We start from the raw sequence: 9,638 nt of genomic DNA on the forward strand, positions 1-9,638 counted from the left end.
TTAGAAGCCAGAAGTTTTATCAAGCCAAAATGCATAAGACAGTATCCCTGGATACCAAAGAAAAGTTGAGAAATTTGCCTCGGGTCTCAAAACTAGAAAATTGTAGAGTCTGCCTTTGAAGCCAGGTGGTCTGGCTCCAGAGTACTGCTTGGTCAGCTTTTCTTGCTTCCCAGCACATCCCAGAGAATACGATGCTGTGGTAGGACTCACAATGCAGGAAAACTCAAAGTACTTTGGGAACACAGAGGAGGAAAAGGCTGGGAAGATGGGATGGGACAATCAGGGAAGTCTTCATAGAGGAGGGAGCTCTGGAAATAGGCTTTGGAGGGTGAGCAGGATTTTGCCAGGCAGAGAAGAGATGTGTTTGGGGGCAGGGAGTGCTGGGAAAAGCAAGAGGGCTGGGAAAATTCATGGTGTGTTGGGGGAGTAACTAGTCGATTATCTACGTGAAATAACTTAGTGGAAAAATCAAAGACGCCCATTGTTTGACCTGATTCTTTAGTTTTTGTTTTGTTTTTAAGGAACTGCCACTGAATAAACAGAATAAATATAGATAATTTTCAGGCAATAAATGAAGTTAAATATTTATATTATGTTCAGGTCAAAGGGTAAATAAAATGGGGGAGAAGGGAGGAGAAGTTTGGGGCCAGGGAAAGGGAATTTCCTGTTTGGACAGAAGGGTGTCTGGTCAGCTAGCAACATCTGATCCCTGAAAGAAAAAAAAAGAAGTTTGGGAAGCTCTGTTGAAGGGGCACAAAATGCTTCACTCAAATGGAAAACAACCTCTCGTCTCCTATTTCCTTTTCCTAGAAATGGTTCATGGTCAAGAGTATTAGGGCACAGAAGGGATTTAAAGAGAAGAAATTCTGATTCATAATAATGATACCTGGTATTTATGCCACACCTTTCTCCCAAGGAGCTCAGATTGCTGTAGGGAAATGATGTCATTAAGTCCTCACCACCTCATCCCTGTATTCCTTGCCCCCAAACCGTTCCCTCCCATCATAACCTCAAGAGAAAGGAGCAGCCTTGGTTCCAGCTTCTGTGCCTGGGAGGGGAGCTCCAGGTAGGATCTGTCCTGGATGCTCAAGTCATGAATTCCAGAACACGGGTCCTAAAGCTCTCACATCTTTGCTGTCTTTCACCCCTCAAGGCCTGCAAAAGAACCCTTGACATCTGTGTACTTGTCAAACCACAATAGAAAGAAAGCTGTCTTCTTTTCTAAAAATCTTCAGACAATCTCACACCATGACCCTCTTTGCAAGTGTTTCAGAGCCCCCAAGAGAGTGAAGATGTTCTTTCTGATGCCCAACTCAGATCTCTGCAGCTGTAGTAGAACACCGTTCTTTTTGGTCTTGTTTATGGTTGGTACAAAGAACGGGTGTATTGTCCCATAATCACATCAAGAACCCCCTGGAATCTTCTCATAACTAGCCAATTTGTAAAGTTCATTGGTTGGATCTTCCATCTAGCAAACCAGGAATCCAGGCTTTCTTAAAACTGATGGGGAGGAAATTTGTGCACCCTACCAGCTAGAGGAGGTACACCGATGGATCCAAAATTCTTTGCTGAATACTCACTAGGTATAGAGCCCTGCCCTAGGTATTGAACAAAATGCCCATAATTACTACCTAGCCCCTGCCATCAGAGCTCTTTTGGAAGAAGGTAAAGCATGTACTGACAAAAAGCTCAGCATCAACCTAAGAGTTAAATGTTAATGCCTGACCAACCAGGAGAAATATCACAAGAGAGAAAAAAAATGATAGTAATGATGATAATAAAAGCTAAGTTTTACTGAGCACTTACTATATTCAAGTTCTAAGTACTTTATATCCACTAACATATTTCATTCTTATTACTATCTTCTGAGGTAGAACTATTATCCTGTTTTATGGTAGAGGAAACTGAGCCAGAGAGAGATTGGCACACTTGCCTAAGAGCTAGTAAATGGAAGAATCCAGGATGAGAACCCAGATAATCGAATACAGAGTATGAATGAGTAAATTCCAATTGGGAGAGAAAGCACTTCTACTCTAACAGGATACGGGGCAGATTCTGACATTGTGAATATCTGGCGCAGCCTAAGCCCTGGAGAATGTGGAAGGGTTTTTGCACATCAAATTCTTTATGCCTGGCAGAACTCCTGTTACTTCTTCAACTTTAGTAGGATTGAAGATTCAGTGTTTCCACTCGTATGTAGAAATGTCTTGATGGTTCCTGAGGCAGAGTGTGGTGGAGGTAGCTGGAATTGGGGAACCAAGGCCAAAGCTGATCAGTTTCCAGCCTGCTGTGTGCAGGCTCTAGTGCTCATCTGGAAAATGGGGATGTGAAACTCAGTCTCTTAGGTCCTTTCTTGCTCCGAATACTACTGTTTTTATGCCTCTTGTCTAAACACACTAACGAGGCCCACAGATGGTTCAGTCCGACCCCATATTGAGCACATCTTACTCCAAACGTTCAAGAAACAGGTGTTGATTCAGTTGAGTTGCTTTGGGAATACTGAGGAGAGGAACAACCCCATGGGAGTGTGCGGGCAGGACAAAATTCATGGAGAAGATGAGATTGGAATACATGGCTGAGGGCACACCTTCCAGCCCTACAGATGATGCTCTAGGTATCTAAATCTGTGACATTGATGGTTGCCTTGGTCATTGCATCAGTTAGGATGTGTTCAATTGCAAGGAACAGAAACTTCCTTTCAAACTTGCTTAAACAAAGCAGGCAATAGTTTTGTTGTTGTAATGTATTTTTAAAATGTAATTTATTGAAATACATTTACACACTTATAAAAATCATCTGAAATATACAATCATTGGCTCATAGTATCATCACATAGATATGCATTCATCCCATGATCAATTTTTTTTTTTTTTTTGCATGGGCAGGCACTGAGAATTGAACCGGGTCTCCAGCATGGCAGGCAAGATCTCTGCCTGCTGAGCTACCGTGACCCACCCTCCATGATCAATTTTAAACATTTTCATTACTCCAGAAAAGAAATAAAAATAAAAAAGAAAACCCTAATCTCCCCATACCCCTAATCCCCCCTATGATTGACCCATGGTATTGGTGAGGTACATTTGTTGCTGTTGAGAAAAGAACCTTAAAATATTACTGCAAACTACAGTCCATTCTTTGCAGTAGGTACATTTTCCCCATTTACCTTTCTATCGTTAACTCCTTGTAATAATCATACATTTGCTCTAGTTCATGAAAGAACCTTTAAACATTTGTATACTTAATCACAGACATTGTCTACCACACGTTTCACTGTGTTAAACGTTCCCCATGCAGGGGATTTTGAAAAAACGCTTTTTATTGTTCAATATAAGATATATACAGGAGACCAGGACCGGCGCCCGAGCCGCCGGGGATAGCAGGCCACTGGCCTCCTGCCATGAAAGGGCTTATGAGGGGTTTGAGCGGCCAGAAAACGCACCCATTTTAGAGGGACGGGTTCCTCTGGGGACCTGGGGGGACTGGAGAGCACCTAGACAAAAATGTTATTAAGTTGGAGGCACACTGGGGTGAAATTGGATGGTGTGTAGAATGGCGGTCTCAGTCTTCCCCAGGGTCTTCGGCATTTACATGTAAAATGGGCCTTTTATTCAGCAAACATGCACCGAACAACCAGAACCAAAATCACGGAGCCGAACCCCCACCGGATGTGTGTGCTTTGTGGAGGGTACCTCCTTGACGCCAGCACCGCAATCGAATGTGAAACGTGTGTTAGGCGGTACTTGGGGACCAGCAAGTACTGTCCAATCTGTAGTGTCCACACATAACCAGGCCACTCCTAAATATAAGGTCAGATAAACCTCTTCAAGATATTGTATACAAATTAGTTCCAGGGCTTTTCAAAAATGAAATGAAGAGAAGAAGGGATTTTTATGCAGCTTATATCCTTCAGCTGATGAATTTCAAAATGTCCATAGCTGCCAATGGCTCTAAGGAAGATAGAGAAGTTGCAGATGAAGCTAAGAGAATTATTACTGATGATGAGGTAATAAGTTTGGCTATTGAATTCTTTGACCAGAACAGATTGGATTGGAAAGTAAACAAAGAGGAATCTAAGGAAGAGGTGAATGATAAAAGATACCTACGGTGCCCTGCGGCAATGACTCTGATGCACCTAAGGAAGTTTCTCAGAAGTGAAATGGACATACCTACTACTTTCCAGATTGACGTCATGTATGAAGAGGAACCTTTAAAGGATCACTATACACTAATGGATATTGCCTACATTTATACCTGGAGAAGGAACGGGCCGCTCCTTTGAAATACAGAGCTCAACCCACTTGTAAAAGAATGAAAATCAGTCATCAGAGAGATGGACTGACGACTGCTGGCGAACTGGAAGGTGACTCTGGGAGCGATAAGGCCAACAGCCCTGCGGGAGCCCTCCCCTCCACCTCCTCATGTTTGCCGAGCCCCAGTACCTGGGTCCAGTCTCCCCACCCTCAGTTTCCCCACATCTCCAGTGCAAGGAATGGAACCAGCAGCAGCCCCACTGGCAACCACCAATCTTCCTTTGCCAACAGACCTCGGAAATCGTCAGTCAATGGATCTTCCCCGACTTCATCTGGTTGAAACTTGAGACTGTTAAGGAAAAGAGTTTTAAATTCTTCATTTATTATAGATGTCTTCATGCCATTCCAGCTTTATAGATGCTAGTGCATGTGACTGTTGTGCAATTTTCTTTCTTTTGTAGTGACATTAAATTTGACTATAAAAGATGGACTAGATGTGTGATATTCATATGTGCGTTCAGTGAAAAAGATTGTTCTTATAAAGGGTTTCTGGGGAGAGACAGGCAAGATTTTGTGTGTGTGTGTTAGGAAAGATGGAAAATGGTTTCTGTAACCATTGTTTGAATTGGAAATATGGATATGAGCACTGGGCCATAGTTTGTTAATCCAACTAAGGCTTACATTACATTCTCCTTGATTGTTCTTGTTATGCTGCTTTGTGAACCTGTAGAAAACACAACTGCTTTTTATCTTGAAATCTCAACAAATGGAAAGAATATGCATAGAATAATGCATTCTATGTAGCCATGTCACTGTGAATAACAATTTCTTGCATATTTAGCCATTTTGATTCCTATATTTCCTTTTTTAAAAAATTTCTCTGCTGCTGTGCAAACCGATCAAAGGAAAGCAAACTTCATACAAACTTCAAAGCAAACTTCATACAAACACAATCTGTATGCCTAAAAGTGGGTACTACCGTTTATTTTACTGACTTGTTGAAATGATTCGCTTTTCTAAGAATTAGATGGCATTATGCTTATTGTACAATGCCGTATTGGTATATGACATAACAGGAAACAGTACTGTATGATATATTTATAAATACTGTAAAGAAATTATTGTGTTTTATGCACTCAGAAATGGTTGTTGAAATTCTCCCAACTGGTTTGACCTTTGCAGACAGCCCATGTTTGACATTGCTTATCAGCACAGAATATTTTTAATGTGGATATCTGATTCTAAATGCTGTTCCAATGGATACAATTGGCAAGTCCTTACAGTACTGACTTTTCTCCAGTAATACTGTTGACTCTTAAATTTTGTTGTTGTAAAGAAAAATGTAACCATAGAATATGGACATAATTTGTTCATTTTCCATGGGTTGTGATGGAATTAATGGGTTTTTAAAATTGATCACTATAATTCTAAAATAAATTTTTAGATATTCCAGCTGTTTGCTAGAGGAAAAAATTTTACCTAAATTATTTTAAAAAGTGTTATAGCAGTAATTTTAAATTTAAGTCTTTAACAGTCATAAACAATGATCATATGCCTTCTCTATAATATCTGGAAATGGAAGCAATTTATTACGAGCTTCTACAGGTTTTAATTTTTAAATAGAGTGAGCATGTTGAACTTAAAATATGAATAAACCCAACAATTTTCAGTTTGTGTTTTGCTTTGGTCAAACTTTAGTGTGTTTTCATCACCCATCAGTTATTTGTGAGGGTGTTTCTTCTATATGAATATTGTTTCATCTTTGTATAGGAAAAATTGTAGCTAAACATTTCATCGTCCCCAGTCTGCAAAAGGAGCACAGTTCTATTGCTTGTCTTGCTGATAGTCATTAAATCATTACTTTTGCATATATTGCTGTTACTTCTGTTTTCTTTAAAGGTACAGTTAATGAAGTTTTATGGAGTCACAAAATACATATACTTTTATTTTGACCTAAATTTGTACAGCCCTGCTGTCGCTGTTGTTTTTAACTATAGCTGTAAAATTAAACTTCATTTGTAATTGGAAAAAAATCCAATAAAAAGGATATTCCTTTAGAAAAAAGTTAAGATCTTTAATAAAACTTTGATATAAAAAGCACAACGTGCAGAAGTTTTGGAAACCCTGTAGTGGTTTCCAGCAGGTAAATACTAAAGGAAAAGACATTGCTGTCTGAGTGATGCTGCAAAGAAGTACACACTTTGTTGTACAAATGCTTGAAAGCCCAAATTAAAAAAAAAAGATACATACAAAGAAAACAAACAAAAAAAGCAATGATTTTCAAAGTACACTTCAGTAAGTAGATACAGAACAGATTTCAAAGTTTGTTACGGGTTACCATTCCACTATTTCAGATTTTTCCTTCTAGTTGCTCCAAAACACTGGAGACTAAAAGAAATATTTTTTTTCCTTTTTGTGAAAAATAACATATATACTAAAAAGCAATACATTTCAAAGCATATTGAGCTTTCAGCATCCATCATTCTTGACAGCTCTTTTCATGGGAAAGCCTTTTCCAAATGTCTAAATCTCAGCTGCTCCGACAGGAGCAACATCATAACTTGCCTGCAGCAACATCATATCAACGTATTAGATGTCTATCTTGACATCTTTACCTGCAATCCTGAACACACAGCTTTACAAAAATTAGACATTACCCATTACATTTGAAGCTAGGTGTTCCAATACTCCATCATGCTCCCCCATCACCACACCAAAATGAAACAGCATGATTTGGTATCATCTCACATAGAAAAGAAAGACGAATAGATGCTATCAAACTTGACAGCACCCTTGATTCTCTTGGAACGTGAATTCTTGTGGAACTAGAAAGAATATGTAAAGATGTTACCAAGCTTATTCTCCTATTGCCAGTCACTATTTTATGCAAATAATCTCAGGAAGGGGTTTGTAAATGAAAGTACTATAGCAGGGGATTTTGTAGCATTTTTGGGTAACCTGTTCTAATATTTTTGCATCCTGACAGTGTGGTAGAGATCCATAATCTTAAGAGGCATCTGTGTATTTGCTGCTCAGCATTTATTTTCTTTTCATCCTGATAACAGCACCCTGATTTCATGGGGGAATTGCCTTTGTGTGCATTCTTGGTCCCAATAAAAGTGTCCTGTCCTGGTCTAACCAAGAGGTGGTTTCATGCCCCAAGCTTTGGCAACTGGATTTTCTTTTTCCTGGAAATTTTTTCCCTGGGAATTCATTGGTGTAAAATGTGTTACCAAGTGGGATTTTGATGACACTGAGCTTTTGTTTTGGTTCATAGATGCTTGACCCCTTTCCAAACCTGGCACCACTCATGAACCACCTATATCAGCCCCCCAAATAATATTCAACCTCCAAGTAGGTTTTGGTTTTGCATGCTTAGTTTGGCTTTTATTTTTATAGTCTTTTGCACAAGTCTGCAGTGGCAATTCTGTTTCCTCCTAACTGAAGAAATTTATTTAACTTCATAATGCTTAGACTTTTCTGGACAAGCATATTCACCCCCATGGTTTCAACATATCAACCATATACTGAGATTTTAAAATTTGATCTTAAGCCCTTGATCTTTTGTCTCATTTCCAGATCCATAAATCCAACCAGACTAGATTTCTTGGCCAGGATGTGTATCGATGATTTATCACTGGGAATGATTTTTCTTCTCCCTGCTCCCCTCTCCCCTTTCATCATCTTCTCCAAACCCAGGAACTTCAGAAATGGGCACTAATTCTATTATTGGGATGAGGCTGGGTGAGGCCAGGTCTAATAACAAGACAATGATGATGACAACGACGATGACTATTGTGACATTTACTGGGTGGACGCTTCACGAAGTGGACCTCATGAGGTTGGTACTGTTATTATCTCCGCGTTATACACATGGAAACTGAGGTTACAAAAGTTAATTTCTTGTGCCCAAGTAATATAGCTTTGAGTCAGGGAGTGGGGTGGGATGTGAAGCCAGTCAATCTTAGCTAGAGCCCACCATGCTAGATGGGGTTGGGGAGATGGAAGGAGCATCTTGGTGTTGCCCCCATCCCATCCATACAGTAGGTTAGCATTTTCTGGCCTATGACCCTGAATATATAATTCTTAAATTTTGCTCGCCACCACCTGATATTTTATCCCTTCATCTCTTCAGTCTTTCTCCCTCAGTTGTGATGTGTCCAGTAGTTCCTCAAGCTTTGTTAAGAAGTTTTGGAAGGCCTCATCTGAAAAGACCCTATGAAACCTTTCCCAAATAGTCACCTGTCTCCACAGTCCCTCTTCAGATCCTGAGTCCAGCTGGGTGGGTATGCTTTTTGAAGCTCTACCTTGAGTGGGAGCTCTGGGTACCCGTCCTTCAGCCCTGACAGCTGTTGGGCAGGTAGGGCCTTCTCCTCAGGTGGGTGTGTTCCCAGGTGATGTGAGACCCTGGCCTTGTTCTGTGTACCTGGAGCCAACCAGATCCCAAGTGCAAATATATTAAACTTTCATGTTTTCAGCTTTTGCTAATTGCCAAGGTTGTTTTTACCCGGAGCTCAGATTTGACTCCCACATAAATCCTGTGTACCTTCTCTCTTCCCATATGCCACTTTACTTGCAATAGATAGTAATCACAGAATCAGATCTCTTGTTAATCTTAGATTAAATTAAAGATTATCTAATCTAATCTTTCTCACTTTACAATGAGGAGATGAAGCCCTAAGAAAGGCTAGAGGTTTTATCAAGGTCACAGAGTTAGTGGTGATTTGGTTTATTTGGAAATAAGTTTGGAGAAATGAATAAAGTATTCTAAAGGGCATCAGCTGAAATGGGTGTTGGTTCTCCTGATGAGAGGTTGTACCTCTAGTGGATGTTAGAGAGGGTGGAGTTGAGTCCTGTGAACATTATTGCTTGAATACCAACCAGGTTCTATGTCCTAGGACAATTCAGGAGCATCTGTACCTGACGTGATCAACATTTCCAAAGAGGTTTGCTTAATAATATCTTTCTGAGGACCTATCAATACAATGGGCTTTTTGGAGAACCAGTGAGATCCCCAGCCCTGACTGGTGCAGACAGATAGAGGTTGGAGGGTTATCAGATGGTGAGATCCTGGGAGAGATTTTCATGTGGGCTGGGGAGGAGACCAGGAAGATCCCTACCAACCTCTTTGAGCTAGGACTGGACCCCAAACCTTTTGTTGTTGTTTGCTTCTCAACTTTTAATTTAGGCTAGTTGCCGCTGCTCAGGCTGTTAGTGTCATCAGAAGTGACCATGACCATCCCCCTGCCTCTTCACCCATCCAAAGCTGAGGGAAATCTATCATTTGGGGAAGTATCTCTAGGGAAGCAAAATCAGTCTCTCTGAAACCCCATAATTTGCTTTCATATGCTTTACAGCAAGGAAGTCCTCCAAAACATCCTCCTTGGG

The 9,638-nt window shown here is 40.3% G+C and overlaps 1 pseudogene; it reads left to right on the plus strand.

Annotated features, from left to right (window-relative positions):
- Positions 1-3,617: 3,617 nt before the first annotated feature.
- Positions 3,618-4,590, plus strand: LOC143676546 (polycomb complex protein BMI-1 pseudogene; annotated as a pseudogene).
- Positions 4,591-9,638: the final 5,048 nt, after the last annotated feature.

Source organism: Tamandua tetradactyla, chromosome 3, assembly GCF_023851605.1.
Source record: "Tamandua tetradactyla isolate mTamTet1 chromosome 3, mTamTet1.pri, whole genome shotgun sequence".
Lineage (NCBI taxonomy): Eukaryota > Metazoa > Chordata > Mammalia > Pilosa > Myrmecophagidae > Tamandua > Tamandua tetradactyla.